This window comes from Salmo salar, chromosome ssa09 (genome assembly GCF_905237065.1).
Source record: "Salmo salar chromosome ssa09, Ssal_v3.1, whole genome shotgun sequence".
NCBI classification, from domain to species: Eukaryota; Metazoa; Chordata; class Actinopteri; order Salmoniformes; family Salmonidae; genus Salmo; species Salmo salar.
Window position 1 is genome coordinate 63416113 of NC_059450.1, and position 17740 is coordinate 63433852.

The window sequence follows — 17740 nt, forward strand, 5'->3', positions numbered from 1 at the left end:
ACCTGTCAGGTAGGACGCAATCCAAGAGTGAGCCGCGCCGGAGATACCCAACTCGGAGAGGGTGGAGAGGAGGATCTGATGGTTCACAGTATCAAAGGCAGCAGATAGGTCTAGAAGGATGAGAGCAGAGGAGAGAGAGTTAGCTTTAGCAGTGCGGAGAGCCTCCGTGACACAGAGAAGAGCAGTCTCAGTTGAATGACCAGCCTTGAGACCTGACTGATTTGGATCGAGAAGGTCATTCTGAGAGAGATAGCAGGAGAGCTGGCCAAGGACGGCACGTTCAAGAGTTTTGGAGAGAAATGAAAGAAGGGATACTGGTCTGTAGTTGTTGACATCGGAGGGATCGAGTGTGGGTTTTTTGAGAAGGGGTGCATCTCTCGCTCTCTTGAAGACGGAAGGGACGTAGCCAGCGGTCAAGGATGAGTTGATGAGCGAGGTGAGGTAAGGGAAAAGGTCTCCGGAAATGGTCTGGAGAAGAGAGGAGGGGATAGGGTCAAGCGGGCAGGTTGTTGGGCGGCCGGCCGTCACAAGACGCAAGATTTCATCTGGAGAGAGAGGGGAGAAAGAGGTCAAAGCATAGGGTAGGGCAATGTGAGCAGGACCAGTGGTGTCGTTTGACTTAACAAATGAGGATCGGATGTCGTCGACCTTCTTTTCAAAATGGTTGACGAAATCATCCGCAGAGAGGGAGGAGGGGGGGATGGGGAGGAGGATTCAGGAGGGAGGAGAAGGTGGCAAAGAGCTTCCTAGGGTTAGAGGCAGATGCTTGGAAGTTAGAGTGGTAGAAAGTGGCTTTAGCAGCAGAAACAGACGAGGAAAATGTAGAGAGGAGGGAGTGAAAAGATGCCAGGTCCGCAGGGAGGCTAGTTTTCCTCCATTTCCGCTCGAGTGAAAATAAAAATTTCCCAAAACATGCATCCTGTTTGCAATAAGGCACTAAAGTGAAATTAACTTTATTTGTATTTATTATGGATCCACATTTGCTGCTGCCAAAGCAGTGCCACATATCTACAGTACAAAATCCATGTGTACGTGTGTGTATAGTGCGCATGTTATTGTGTGTGTGTGTATGCATGTGTCTGTGCCTATGTTTGTGTTGCTTCACAGTCCCCGCTGTTCCATAAAGTGTATTTTTATGTTTTTAAATCTAATTTTACTGCTTGCATCAGTTACTTGATGTGGAGTTCCATGTAGTCATTGCTCTATGTAGTACTGTGCGCCTCCCGTAGTCTGTTCTGGACTGTGAAGAGACCTCTTGTGGCATGTCTTGTGGGGTATGCATGGGTGTCCGAGCTGTGCGCCAGCAGTTCAAACAGACAGCTCGGTGCATTCAACATGTCAATACCTCTCATAAAAACAGGTAGTGATTAAGTCAATCTATCCTCCACTTTTTAAATGTTTTATTTTATTTGTTGACAGGTCACTGGGAGAGTTATGTTTTTATTTATTTTTATTTGTAATTATATTTTTTTTACCCCTTTTCTCCCCAATTTCGCGGTATCCAATTGGTAGTTACAGTCTTGTCTCATCGCTGCAACTCCCGTACGGACTCGGGAGAGGCGAAGGTTGATTGCCATGCGTCCTCCAAAACAAAACCCAACCAAGCCACACTGCTACTTGACACAATGCCCACTTAACCCGGGAGCCAGCCGCACCAATGTGTCGGAAGAAACACCATGCACCTGGACACTGTGTCAGCGTGCACTTTGCCTGGCCCGCCACATGAGTCGCTAGTGCACAATGGGACAAGGACATCCCTGCTGGCCAAACCCTCCCCTAGCCCAGACGTCGCTGGGCCTATTGTGCGCAGCCCCATGGGTCTCTCTGTCTCGGCCGTCTTCAACTGAGCCTGGACTCGAACCCAGAATCTCTAGTGCCACAGCTAGCACTGCAATGCAGTCCCTTAGACCACTGCGCCACTCGGGAGGCCCAATCTCTCCTCCACTTTGAGCCAGGCGAGATTGACATGCATATTGTTAATATTAGCTCTCTGTTTACATCCAAAGGCCAGCGGTGCTGCCCTGTTCTGAGCCAATTGCACTTTTCCTAAGTCCTTTTCTGTAGTCCAGGTGCAACAAAATCAGGGCCTGTAGGACCTGCCTTATTGATAGTGCTGTTAAGATAGAGCAGCGCTTTATTATTGATTTACTTCTCCCCATCTTAGCTACTGTTTTGACCATGACAGTTTACAATCCAGTGTTACTCCATGCAGTTTAGTCACCTCAACTTGCTCAATTTCCACATTATTTATTACAAGATTTAGTTGAGGTTTAGCGTTTAATAATGAATGATTTGTCCCAAATACAATGCTTTTAGTTTTAGAAATATTTAGGACTAACTTATTCCTTGCTACCCACTCTGAAACTAACTGCAAATCTTTGTTAAGTGTTTCAGTAATTTCAGTCGCTGTACTGTAGTAGCTGACATGTATAGAGTTGAGTCATCCACATACATAGAAACTCTGGCTTTACTCAAAGCCAGTGGCATGTCATTAGTAAAGATTGAAAAAAAGTTATGGGCCTAGACAGCTACCCTGGGGAATTTCTGAATCTACCTGGATTATGTTGGAAAGGCTTCCATTAAAGAACACCATCTGTGTCCTGTTAGACAGGTAACTCATTTTCCACAAATTAGCAGCCGTAACACATACGTTTTTCCAGCAGCAGACTATGATCAATAATGTCAAAAGCCGCACTGAAGTCTAACAAAACAGCCCCCACAATCTTTTTATCATCAATTTCTCTAAGCCAATAATCAGTCATTTGTGTAAGTGCTGTGCTTGTTGAATGTCATTCCCTATAAGCATGCTGGAAGTTTGTTGTCAATTTGTTTACTGTAAAATAGCATTGTATCTGGTCAAACACAATTTTTTACAAACGTTTACTAAGGGTTGGTAACAGGCTGATTGGTCGGCTATTTGAGCCAGTAAAGGGAGCTTTACTATTCTTGGGTAGCGGATTGACTTTTGCTTCCCTCCAAGCCTGGGGTCACACACATTCTAGTAGGCTTAAATTGAAAATATGGAAAATAGGAGTTGTAATATTGTCCGCTATTATCCTCAGTAATTTTCCATCCAAGTTGTCAGACCTCGGTGGCTTGTCATTGTTGATAGACACCAATACTTTTCTCACCTCTTCTACACTCACTTTACAGAATGCAAAATTACAATGCTTGTCTGTCATAATTGTGTCAGATATACTTGAATGTGTAGTTTCAGCATTTGTTGCTGGCATTTGCTAATCTTGCCAATGAAACAATCATTAAAGTAGTTGGCAATATCTGTTGGTTTTGTGATGAATGAGCCATCTGATTCTATGAATGATGGAGCTGAGTTTGCCTTTTTTCCCAACATTTCATTATGTAATTTATCTTTGTTTCATAGTGTAGTTTCTTATTCTTTTTATTCAGTTTAGTCACATGATATCTCAATTTGCAATACGTTTTCCAATCGCTTGTGCAGCCAGACTTATTTGCCATTCATTTTGCCTCATCCCTCTCAACCATACACTTTTCCAGATCCTCATCAATCCAAGGGGATTTATCAGTTTTTACAGTCATTTTCTTAATGGGTGCATGCTTATTAGTAACTGGAATAAGCAATTTCATAAATGTGTCCAGTGCAGTGTCCGTTTGCTCCTCTTTACTCACCACGGACCTACAAATATTCTTTACATCAACGACATAGGAATCACTACAAAACTTATTGTATGACCTCTTATACACAACATTAGGCTTTGGTTTTCCTAGATATGGCTACTATATTGTGATCTCTACATCCGAAGGATTTGGACACTGCTTTCAAACAAATCTCTGCAGCATTAGTAAAGATATTGAACTTCTACTTTTAAAAATCCACCTCTCCAAAAACAAGTCTCTCACCGTTGCCGCCTGCTATAGACCCCCCTCGGCCCCTAGTTGTGCTCTGGACACCATATGTGAACTGATTGCCCCCCATCTATCTTCAGAGCTCGTGCTACTAGGTGACCTAAACTGGGACATGCTTAACACCCCAGCCATCCTACAATCCAAGCTTGATGCCCTCAATCTCACACAAATTATTAATGAACCCACCAGGTACAACCCCAAAGCCGCAAACACTGGCACCCTCATAGATATCATCCTAACCAACGTGCCCTCTAAATACACCTCTGCTGTTTTCAACCAAGATCTCAGCGATCACTGCCTCATTGCCTGCACCCGTAATGGGTCAGCGGTCAAACGACCTCCACTCATCACCTTCAAACGCTCCCTGAAACATTTCAACGAGCAAGCCTTTCTAATCGACCTGGCCCTGGTATCCTGGAAGGATATTGACCTCATCCCGTCAGTAGAGGATGCCTGGTTATTTTTTTTAAATGCCTTCCTCTCCATCTTAAATAAGCATGCCCCTTTCAAGAAATTTAGAACCAGGAACAGATATAGCCCTTGGTTCTCCCCAGACCTGACTGCCCTTAACCAACACAAAAATATCCTGTGGCGTTCTGCATTAGCATCGAACTGCCCCCCGCGATATGCAACTTTTTAGGGAAGTTAGAAACCAATACACACAGGCAGTTAGAAACGCCAAGGCTAGCTTTTTCAAACAGAAATTCGCTCGTGCAACTCCAACTCTAAAAAGTTCTGGGACATTGCAAAGTCCATGGAGAATAAGAACACCTCCTCCCAACTGCCCACTGCACTGAGGATAGGAAACTCTGTCACCACCGATAAGCCCACTATAATTGAGAATTTCAACAAGCATTTTTCTACGGCTGGCCATGCTTTCCACCTAACTACCCCTACTGCATTCAACAGCACTGCACCCCCCCACAGCTACTCGCCCAAGCCTCCCCCATTTCTCCTTCTCCCAAATCCATTCAGCTGATGTTCTGAAAGAGCTGCAAAATCTGGACCCCTACAAATCAGCTGGGCTTGACAATCTGGACCCTTTCTTTCTAAAATTATCTGCCGAAATTATTGCAACCCCTATTACTAGCCTGTTCAACCTCTCTTTCATGTCGTCTGAGATTCCCATAGATTGGAAAGCAGCTGCTGTCATCCCCCTCTTCAAAGGAGGTGACACTCTTGACCCAAATTGCTACAGACCTATATCCATCCTACCCTGCCTTTCTAAGGTCTTCGAAAGCCAAGTTAACAAACAGATTACCGACCATTTCGAATCCCACCGCACCCTCTCCGCTATGCAATCTGGTTTCAGAGCTGGTCATGGGTGCACCTCAGCCACGCTCAAGGTCCTAAACGACATCGTAACCGCCATCGATAAGAAACAATACTGTGCTGCCGTATTCATTGACCTGGCCAAAGCTTTTGACTCTGTTAACCTGTTGGGTCTAGGGGGCAGCATTTGCACGTCTGGATAAAAAAAATGTACCCGATTTAATCTGGTTACTAATCCTACCCAGTAACTAGAATATGCATATACTTATTATATATGGATAGAAAACACTCTAAAGTTTCCAAAACTGTTTGAATGGTGTCTGTGAGTATAACAGAACTCATTTGGCAGGCAAAACCCTGAGACATTTTCTGACAGGAAGTGGATACCTGATGTGTTGTATTGACTTTAAACCTCTCCCATTGAAAAACACAGGGGTTTAGGAATATTTTGGCACTTCCTATTGCTTCCACTAGATGTCACCAGCCTTTACAAAGTGTTTTGAGTCTTCTGGAGGGAGATCTGACCGAACAAGAGCCATGGAACGGTGATGTCCCATTAGACACCTGGCGCGCTACTTCATGTTGGGTACCCTCGTTCCAATACGTTATAAAAGGCTATGCATTCGTCCACCTTGAATATTATTCATGTTCTGGTTAAAAAAGGCCCTAATGATTTATGCTATACAACGTTTGACATGTTTGAACGAACGGAAATATATTTTTTCCCCTCGTTCATGACGAGAAGTCCGGCTGGCTTACATCATGTGCTAACGAGACGGAGATTTTTGGACATAAATGATGAGCTTTTTTGAACAAAACTACATTCGTTATGGACCTGTGATACCTGGAAGTGACATCTGATGAAGAGAATCAAAGGTAATGGATTATTTACATAGTATTTTCGATTTTAGATCTCCCCAACATGACGTCTAGTCTGTATCGCAACGCGTATTTTTCTGGGCACAGTGCTCAGATTATTGCAAAGTGTGATTTCCCAGTAAGGTTATTTTTAAATCTGGCAAGTTGATTGCGTTCAAAAGATGTAAATCTATAATTCTTTAAATGACAATATAATATTTTACCAATGTTTTCTAATTTTAATTATTTAATTTGTGACGCTGACTTGACTGCCGGTTATTGGAGGGAAACGATTTCCTCAACATCAATGCCATAGTAAAACGCTGTTTTTGTATATAAATATGAACTTGATAGAACTAAAAAATGCATGCATTGTCTAACATAATGTCCTAGGAGTGTCATCTGATGGAGATTGTAAAAGGTTAGTGTATCATTTTAGCTGGTTTTATGGTTTTGGTGACCCTGTCTTTGACTTGACAAAACATTACACACAACTCTTGTAAATGTACTGTCCTAACATACTCTAAATTTATGCTTTCGCCGTAAAACCTTTTTGAAATCGTAAAACGTGGTTAGATTAAGGAGATGTTTATCTTTCAAATGGTGTAACATAGTTGTATTTTTGAAAAATTTGAATTTTGACATTTATTTGGATTCAAATTTGCCGCTCTTGAAATGCACCTGCTGTTGATGGAGTGCACCACAGGTGGCACGCTAGCGTCCCACCTAGCCCCAAGAGGTTAATCACCACATCCTCATCGGCAGACTCAGTAGCCTTGGTTTCTCAAACGATTGCGTCGCCTGGTTCACCAACTACTTCTCTGACAGAGTTCAGTGTGTCAAATCGGAGGGCCTACTGTCTGGACCTCTGGCAGTCTCTATGGGGGTACCACAGGGTTCAATTCTTGGGCCAACTCTTTTCTCTGTATACATAAATGATGTCGCTCTTGCTGCTGGTGAATCTCTGATCCACCTCTACGCAGACGACACCATTCTGTACACTTCTGGCCCTTCTTTGGACACTGTGTTAACAACCCTCCAGACGAGCTTCAATGCCATTCAACTCTCCTTCCGTGGTCTCCAACTGCTCCTAAATACAAGTAAAACTAAATGCATGCTCTTCAACCGATCGCTGCCTGCACCTGCCCGCCTGTCCAGCATCACTTCTCTGGACGGTTCTAACTTAGAATTTGTGGACAACTACAAATACCTAGGTGTCTGGTTAGACTGTAAACTCTCCTTCCAGACTCACATCAATCATCTCCAATCCAAAGTGAAATCTCGAATCGGCTTCCTATTTCGCAACAAAGCACCCTTCACTCATGCTGCCAAACATACCCTCGTAAAACTGACCATCCTACCAATCCTCGACTTCGGCGATGTCATTTACAAAATAGCTTCCAATACCCTACTCAACAAGCTGGATGCAGTCTATCACAGTGCCATCCGTTTTGTCACCAAAGCCCCATATACTACCCACCACTGCGACCTGTACGCTCTCGTTGGCTGGCCTTCGCTTCATAATCGTCGCCAAACACATTGGCTCCAGGTCATCTACAAGACCCTGCTAGGTAAAGTCCCCCCTTATCTCCGCTCACTGGTCACCATAGCAGCACCCACCTGTAGCACGCGCTCCAGCAGGTATATCTCTCTGGTCACCCCTAAAGCCAACTCCTCCTTTGGTCGTCTCTCCTTCCAGTTCTCTGCTGCCAATGACTGGAACGAACTACAAAAATCTCTGAAACTGGAAACACTTATCTCCCTCACTAGCTTTAAGCACCAGCTGTCAGAGCAGCTCACAGATCACTGCACCTGTACATAGCCCATCTATAATTTAGCCCAAACTACTACCTCTTCCCCTACTGTATTTATTTATTTTATTTATTTTGCTCCTTTGCACCATATTATTTATATTTTAACTTTGAACTTTCTTCAAACTACAAATCTACCATTCCAGTGTTTTTCTTGCTATACTTTATTTACTTTGCCACCATGGCATTTTTTTGCCTTTACCTCCCTTATCTCACATCATTTGCTCACATTGTATATAGTCTTATTTTTTCTTTTTTCTACTGCATCATTGATTGTATGTTGTTTTACTCCATGTGTAACTCTGTGTTTTTGTATGTTGTCGAACTGCTTTGCTTTATCTTGGCCAGGTCGCAATTGTAAATGAGAACTTGTTCTCAACTTGCCTACCTGGTTAAATAAAGGTGAAATAAATAAAAAAAATATATATATAATCAATACATGTTGATGATTTCATTCCTGTACTGTTTGTAACTACTCTGGTAGGTTGACTGATAACCTGAACCAGGTTGCAGGCACTAGTTACAGTTTGAAGCGTTCTCTTGAGTGGGCAGCCTGATGAAAGCCAGTCAATATTTAAATCACCCAGAAAGTATTTCTGTCCTGAATACAAAGTGTTATGTTTGGGGCAAATCAAATACAACACATCATAGAGTACCACTCTTTATATCTTCAAGCATGGTGGTGGCTGCATCATGTTATGGGTATACTTGTCATCAGCAAGGACTAGGATGTTTTTTTAGGATACATTTTTTTTTAATAGAGCTAAGCACATGCAAAATCCTAGAGGAAAATCTGGTTCAGTCTGCTTTCCAACAGACACTGGGAGAAAAATGCACCTTTCAGCAGGACAATAACCTAAAACACAAGGCCAAATATGCACTGAGACGACATTGAGTGGCCTAGTTACAGTTGTGACTGAAATCGTTAAATAATCAAAAGTTTAAAATGTTTCTTCCGCTTTGACCTGAGTATTTTGTATTAATCGTTGACAAAATAATGACAATTAAATCCATTTTAATCCCACTTTGTAATACAACAAAATGTGGATTATGTCAAGGGGCGTGAATACTTTCTGAAGGCACTATGTCAAGTACAGTAAATAATAAGAGATGAGGTGAAAGGTGCAGCAGACATATACAAGAATAGGACAGCACATCGTGACACATTATACATTGTAATTCAAACTCTTCACAATACTTTTATGTCTGATTGAACTGAGTATTAACAATCCACAATTGTATGTACACAATAGGTATACTTTGTCCTATTATGTACCAATGTACACAATACGTCTCCTTGTCCTCTTATGTTTCTCCTGCAATGATTAACAAGAAAAAGTTACTGTTACCAAAGCAACATTGATTGTGAAAATAATCAGAGTAGGTGCACTTCACATCCAATAAGCATTGAGTTAGAATTATTAAAGTGGGCTTTACTGTAACACGTGGTTAAATTATTACGTTTTAGGTCATGTATGCAGTGAAAGTAAACACAGGGGTCCCCACATGAAAAAATAATATAGGATACTATGGTATGAATTCTATTTTATTCACTGTAGTGTTTTTGTGCAATTTACTGTAGTATACACTGTAGTATTTTTGCGAACAGCAATTTGCAAAAACACTACAAAGAATACTATGGTGAATACTGTATTATTTAGTGCAGCATTTTTAGTTAACTCTAGTATAAATACTGTAGTAAAATAACTGTAGTATATACTATAGTAATTAATGTAGTGTTTTTGTAGATTGTAGTATACTATAGTATTTACTGTCGTGTTTTTGCTGACTGAGTATACTGTAGTATTTACTGTCGTGTTTTTTGCGGACTGTAGTATTTACTGTAGGGTTTTTGCCGACATCACTGTAGTATTTACTATAGTGTTTTTGTTGTATTATCTTTGACACAGAAGTGGAGGCTTTCTCCTTCAGGAAACCTATTGGGGGAATACTAAAAGAGTTAATATTTGGTAGGACTGCTCTTTTCTATAACCTGTGGGGAACACAATATGGTCTATACTTGGCATGTATTTCTCTCACTTATGGGTGGCACAAATTGTGATATGGGGGAGGGGAATGGGCAAGGTATGTGTAAATTAAATATTGTAATATTTACTATAGTTAAAAAAGTGTTGTGTTTTTTGCGGACTGTAGAGTTTTTGCGGAAATTACTGTTGTATTGACTTCAGTGTTATTTTGTGGATAATGCTGTAGTATTTACAATAGTATTCTACAGTATACTACAACATTCTATAGTAAGTAGTACACATGATAGAGGGATACTACAGTGTGTAGTATAGTATTCTACAGTATACTACACTTTACTATAGAATTCTATAGTAAGTACTGTAACATTTTATTGTGAACTGTAGTATTTTATCATGTGCGTCTGAAGAATAGATTATTTCCAGCGTGGTATCATTACATAAGGAATGTCGAATTGTAACCATTTCCTCTTCCACTTAATGATGATTCAGGTATGCAGCTGGCTGGTTTGGCTGGCTGGGTTGACTGCTGCCAAAAAATGTCTTTGTTCAGTGCTGGTTGCCACCACATGACTTTCATATAAGAAGTCCTTTTTTATTAAAAAAGTGGGAAAATAGTATTGTTTTTTATTGATTGTATTGGTTTTGATGTGATTCAATAAAAAAATAATTCACAAAAAGAAAGGAAGGGCGAATTGGGCACGTTGTCCTCGCAACCTACTTTACACTCTCTTACAGGAATGGAGCTCATCCAAACCTGTGTACTTCTGCATGAGTGAACCAAAGAAAGATGTGTCTGTGTGTGTGTTCCCACGTGCATGTGTGTGATTGCACTGTCACCTTTAATCACTTCCTCCACCTTTCAACATAGGGAGGGCAGCCAAAAGCGCCCTGCCAGGCCTCGTCACAGAGCTGCGCCATGGGGCCAGCCAGGCCTCATCAAGGAGCTGCGCCATGGGGCCAGTCAGTCATCCGAGACACAGCGTGGATCCAAATTGATTTCAAAAGCCAAGGGACTCACACGTTTACCTCGTCAAGAGAGGGCAAAGAGCATGACAAAATGAAGGGGAAAGCAAAACAAAGGAGAGGAAAGAATTATGTGGGGTTGTGTGGGGACCCACGATAATGACACTCTCTCCTTCCCAGCTGCACCTTGCCAGTTTTCATATCCCCCTTATCCAAGATGGGCAGGGGCCGTAAAGGGGCCACAGACTGATAAAATTCCTGGCACACCGTTTAGTCCATGCTTCTTGCCTCACAATTATCTTCCCAGGCAATCATTCCTCCCTCTAGCGGCAGATGTGAGTTGCCTTAATAAGAGGCTTCTCTCTCCCCCCCTTTAGATTGGGCTCCCAAGGCTCCCTGGTGGCCCTTGTAGCCCTGCTCTGTTAAAAATCAGCACCTGGCTTTACTTGCATTATCTGGGTGGTTGATGCAATCTCTTTCTTTAAGATTTCCCCGTAATGGCTGCAGGTATGACTTCAGGGACCTCGCGGCGACCCCAGATGACTCTAAATTTCCAGATTTTAATGAGAATTGCAAGAAGGTAAGAAGAAAAAACTTGTAAGACTTGTGTCTAAGATTAAATAATTCGAAAAATTGCTGCAGGCTTGGGAAATAATAGATGGCATGTGTGCATCTGTTCAGGTGTGTAGAGTAGTCCTTTTTACATTGCCCTTTTAAATGTAAGAACTAATCAACCATTCACCTTGGCGTATTGGATAAAGTTGTTCTACTCTTGCATCATGAGGAAGTTTAAAAGTAATTGCAAAGTAGTCTACAAAAATGGGTATGAGGGAGGTTGTGTGGCTTGTTCTTGTCAAACGAGACCTCAGCAAGACAAACTACATACTGCAATTTCCAACCAAATCGTTCTTATTTTGGATACTCAACATTAAGGTTCACAAATACTGTATATTACATATGATAATCCATTACTACTATAACAAATAACATTTATGAAAGAGGTCAACATATGCTGAGTGAGAATTTATATCAAAAACACCAAACAGATATGTAAATAGACAATGTTCTAATAGCTAGTTTTGTTGCTGTTTTGATGTCCTTGAGGAAATGTAATGGGCTCCAGACAGTGCAAAAAACTTCCTTGAAATCCATCATGTTCCGTCTTCGATGTTAATCTGAATTAAGCACCCATTAACGCACAAAAAGGGAAAGCTGGCTATCACTTTCCTTCTATCACATGTAAAGAAAAAAATAATGCTACACACCATTATCTAGGCCGTGCAAACATTGGGACAGCTTGATGTGTTGTATTATCCTCACTAAGACCTCTGTTCAAAATGTCTTTCCAAATGAGGATCGAGCCACTCGTATTAAAGCCACACAAGATTAACTTGCTCATTTTAAAAAGAATCCCAGACATTGTGGTCGTGCTTTGTCTGCGCAGCCTATGCAACTTTGTCGGCCTGTAGTATTTATTTCCGTTACCGTTGGCTGTGGTAGGGCCTGTTTCTGTATTATCAGGGTTCATTCAGTGCAGTGCTTGCTCACATGACGGTTCATTTTCTGCATGATCCCACAAAAGCCGATACCATCTTGTTGAGACAAATACTAGATATTGCGGGCTAACTGATGCAGTTGGGGGAAGACCATTAATCATGTGTTTCTTGGAGGGGTGGGAGGATGTGAGGCCCACCCAGCTAGTCTTCGTGCATTAATAAAAGCCTGATATGATCTATGAATGGGTTCACAGCAGGTGGTGCCTTCATTAACCATAGATCCGGCCTGGCCCTGTGGAAACAAGACATTCTGTCTATCTAATTTGCTGGACTGGATCATTTTTTGTTGTTTACCAGCATTTTATTTGAGCATGATGTAGTTTCCATGTGTTTTACACGACAGCAACCTTCAATTACTTGAGCATATTGTGTATAACTTAAGTGCCACATCTGTACAATGTTATGCATTCCATGTGATACATTTTTGTTAACTCCTGGCTGCACAATAATTTTTTTCTAAATTGAATTGACATCCCTTAGAATTATAGTGAATTAGAGGCAGGGTAAATATATAATCTGCCATTAAAAGCAGCCATCCCTTGCCTAGCAGGCAACTGAGAAGTGGTAGAAATGCAAAAGACAACCATTAGTTTAGTAAATCGCCCGATTAGAGAAAAACAACATCCAACAAACTTCCTAATAGGGTAGACGTTTTAAGTTTGAATATTTTAGTGGGTCGCAACAGTTATTTCCTTGTGAAGTTAAGTGTGCTAAGCACAGATTGAAAGCTTGAGTGTGTCTGTTATTTTCTTTTTACCTGATCCTGAGCTAAGTGAATGGTGTCAGTATTAGCTTCAGACTCAGACACCGCCGTACAAGTGGCATACAGCAACATGTTGGCAGGGAAGACAAGGTGATAAGGATGTAGATTTATTGCAAAACAGTTCTGGTTTAATCGATTTGTTTAACTTATGCACAGTACACTGTCAACAACATGAATGTTTGATCATCCACTCATAAAACAACAGTTCTAATGCTACAGTAGCCACCGACGCCTCATTGTCTTGATAGTTGTGTGTTTTGATCAAAAATGAGACCTTTCATAGTTCCGTATCAGCCCTCAAATCTAAAATGTATATTCTATCGGACTGCTCTAATGTGTGGGAGGTACACTACATGACCAAAAGTATGTGGACAGCTGCTCGTCGAACATCTCATTCCAAAATCATGGGCATTAAAATGAAGTTGGTCCTCCCTTTGCTGTTATAACAGCCTCCACTATTCTGGAAAGGCTTTCCACTAAATGTTGGAACATTGCTGCGTGGACTTTTTTTCCATTCAGCCACCAGAGCATTAGTGAGGTCGGGGACTGATGTTGGGCAATTAGCCTTGTCCTGCAGTCAGTGTTTCAATTCATCCCCTAAGGTGTTCGATGGGGTTGAGTTCAGGGCTCTGTACTGGCCAGTCAAGTTCTTCCACACTGATCTCGACAAATAATTTATGTACGTACCTCTATTTGTGCATGGGGGCATTGTCATGCTGAAACAGGAAAGGGCCTTCCCCAAACTGTTGCCACAAAGTTGGAAACACAGAATTGTCTAGAATGTAATTGTATGCTGTAGCGTTAACATTTCTCTTCACTGGAACTAAGGAGCCTGAACTTTGAAAAACAGCCCCAGACCATTATTCCTCCTCCACCAAACTTTACAGTTGACACTATGCATTCGGGCAAGTAGCATTCTCCTGGCATCCGCCTAACCACCCTTCATTGTACTGCCAGATAGTGAAGCCTGATTCATCACTCCAAAGAATGCATTTCCACTGCTCCAGAGTCCAATGGCAGCGAGCTTTACACCACTCCAGCTGATACTTGGCATTACGCATGGTGATCTTAGGCTTGTGTGCGACTGCTCGGCAATGGAAACCCATTTCATGAAGCTCCCGACGAACAGTTCTTGTGCTGACGTTGCTTTCAGAGGCAGTTTGGAACTCAGTAGTGAGTGTTGCAACCGAGGACAGACGATTTTCACGCGCTACGCACTTCAGCACTTGGCAGTCCCGTTCTGTGAGCTTGTGTGGCCTACCACTTTGCAGCTGAGCCGTTGTTGCTTCTCGACGTTTCCACTTCACAATAAGAGCACTTACGTGTTGTCCATATACTTTTGTGAATATATATATATATATATATATATATATATATATATATATATATATATATATATATATATATATATATATATATATATATATATATATATGTGTGTGTATAATATGAGTATTCTGACCTTGTACCCAGTGTCTCTACATCCCTGCACTGAAGCCAAGTTGTTAACATGAGATTATTCTTAGGGAAGTGCCACTGGTCACGTTATCGAGATGTCTGTGAGAAATGCCGTCTGTAAAGGTAAAGTCCCTCTACTGGCATGCTGTCTGAGAGTTGTTTATGCATCACATGGGGGATATTACGGGGAAGTCATGACTTATTAAACAATAGCTTCAGTCATTTATCATGGGCAGGTGTCTGAAATAACTGCCTGTATAGGAAAAGCCAGATCAATTCTACTTTCTAAGTGGATTGTAACAACACTAAAGAAAAATAGGTCATGGGTTGAGATCACAGGCATAGAGGAAACCCGCATCCCAAGTAAGACGGGGCTCTGGGGGCCCATGCGCCCATCAACTCACATTTTATAAACATTTCAAATAAATCATTTTGACAGTAACCCTCTTTTTTAAATTTCCAAATGCAGCAAGCGAAGTGTTTGTGTTGTCCTATCTACATGGGTGAGTCAGACAGGCAATATAGTTGTCATGCATCTAATTAGCTTATTTCTCAGCGGCGACAGCAGCAGCCCGCCTCGGCCTCCTCAACTAATTGGCTATAAGTTCAAAAAAGTTAGGTGAATCAGGTCGGACTCGGATGGAGAATGAGTGTGTTGTTCAAGATGGATAAACAAATTACTGACGATAACCACATCAGCAAAGCTACGACCTCGTCCTCGACTGACAAAACACCATCGCAGGTGGATGCTAGTACACCTACTTATGCAGTAGCTAGCACTAGCAGCCTCCCAGTCCCGACAGAGACTCACTGCCCTGGCCTGGCAATGGCAGTGACCTTGCTCCTCCTCTTCCTCCCCTCGACAACAGTCCCTCTAGGGAGAGTGTGGGCCCACCTACTCCTCCTCCGACCACCTCTCCCAAAAAACCAAGCTGATGACTGCCAGAGACCCAGCGGCACTCATGAGAGCGACCCTCCCTTATGTGAACACTGTTAAAGCCTACGAGTGACGAAACAGATAGCTCCAACAGCGTGGAGTCTGAGTTCCAATGTGTATGTAAATAGGCTACCAAGCTAAATACTGTATATAGCTATAGATAGGCTAGTAGGCTAGACTGCATTGTCTGCATAATGAAACAATCCCTAGTAAGCTATTGTTTTGACGGTGGACTGATTGTACTATTTGGCTTTAATAGACTGGTTTTACGCACCAAACCTTCTATCCGAGTTGGGAGCGAGCGTGAGGACGCTAAAGGTAGGCTATAGGCCTACAGAACAGATGTATATTAAACAAAAAAATCTATTGGTTACGGATTAGTTTGCTGTTGCATCCAAAAATGTACAGGAGAGCGAGGTAAGTTGTCACATGGGTAAGTTGTCAAATTGTTCACACCTACCACAACAGAGGCTCTATCTCAAAATCAAATAGCTACTTTGTGTGACTACATGTTTTATGGTCAACTTCCTGTTCACATGTGGTCATGGTCACTCTAATCTGAGGTGAGCACACATTTCTTATTTTTCCCCCTTCAAAAGTAAACAATTGGCACTTTACATTTTATGCAATAAAACTTAGGTATGAATGTTCAAAATTATAATTTTGCACTGAGTAGAGAAGACAATAACATGTCTTTTGATACTTTAGCTGCAGTCCTATGATGAGCTAACCTTGAGATTTAGCCAACATTAGCACACATGTCAGTTTGGAGTTTGGGACATGTTGTCTCAATGACCTTGGCAAGTCTTCATATGTGACAACTTGCCCCAGTATACATAGACACATTGAACATGCTCAAAAAACATTGTGATATTGTGTAATCAGCTCTGATAATAGTATTACATTTTACTGTAAATGGATTATTATATATACGTATAGTTTAGAGCAGCATACATATCCCTGGACTACACAAGACAGGCTCTGGCATGTGTGTGTGTGTCTACTAACACACTACATGCCTACTGTATGAGACAGTATATCCACACACACACAACGTCATACAGTGTCATGAATTGAGTGTGGTGTTATGAATTGCATTGTGGCAACAAAGATAGTAGACAGGGCGGTGGGCGTTATAAGCCTGCAATGAATATGTATTTGCAATGAGGAAATGTGTTTTTGAAGGAAGGAAGGAAGGTTAGAAATTCTTAAAGAAAGACAGAATGGCAGCACACCACCTGGCATAATGTTAAAGGTAGTGAGGCAGGTGAAGTTGCAGAACAAATCAATAGGGAGTACAGCGAAGGATTTTGACATAAATTACCGTACTCTGACTCGGTATTGTCAAAAGGTTACCAGAGAAGAAGTTGAAAGCCAGACAGCCATGCCAACAACAGTGGTTGGTATACAAAGCCACAGCAGGTATTTTCACCTGATTTTGAGATGCAGCTTGTTCAGTATATTCCATTTACATTTTAGTCATTTAGCAGACGCTCTTATCCAGAGCAACTTACAGTAGTGAATGCATACATTTCATAAATATATATATTGCTTTGTGTACTGGCCCCCCGTAGGAATCGAACCCACAACCCTGGCGTTGCACACACCATGCTGGCGTTGCAAACACCATGCTGTACCAACTGAGCCACAGGGACAGCTGACATTTATTTTGGTCTGTCGCCAAGTGATGTCAGAAAACTTGCCTACCAGTTTGCTGTGGCACACCAGCTGAAATTCGCGCCAATGTGGGCAGAAAAAGAAAATGCCAGCTCAGAGTGGTTTACAGGCTTCTTAAAGCGGCACCCAACGCTGTCGCTGAGAAAGCCAGAGGCAACTAGCTTTGCCAGGGCAAGTAGCTTCAACAGAGAAAATGTTAATGCTTTCTTTGACAATGTAGCAGAAGTGCTGCAGTTTGGACCAGGAGACATATGGAATGTCGATGAAACTGGGGTGACCACTGTACATAAACCTGAGAAAGTGGTTGGCAGACGTGGATTCAAAGTAGGGTCACTGACCTCCGCTGAAAGGGGAACCCTCATCACACTGGCCTGTGCTGTCTCAGCCACAGGGAATAGTATACCTCCATATTTTATATTCCCCCGTGTCAACTTCCATGATAATTTCCTGATCAACAGGCCACCTGGCATTAGAGTGGTGAAATCCCTCTGGGTGGATGAAAGATGTGCACTTTGTTGACTTCCTGAAACATTTTGTTGAGCATACGAAGTGCTCAAAGGAGAAGCCATGTT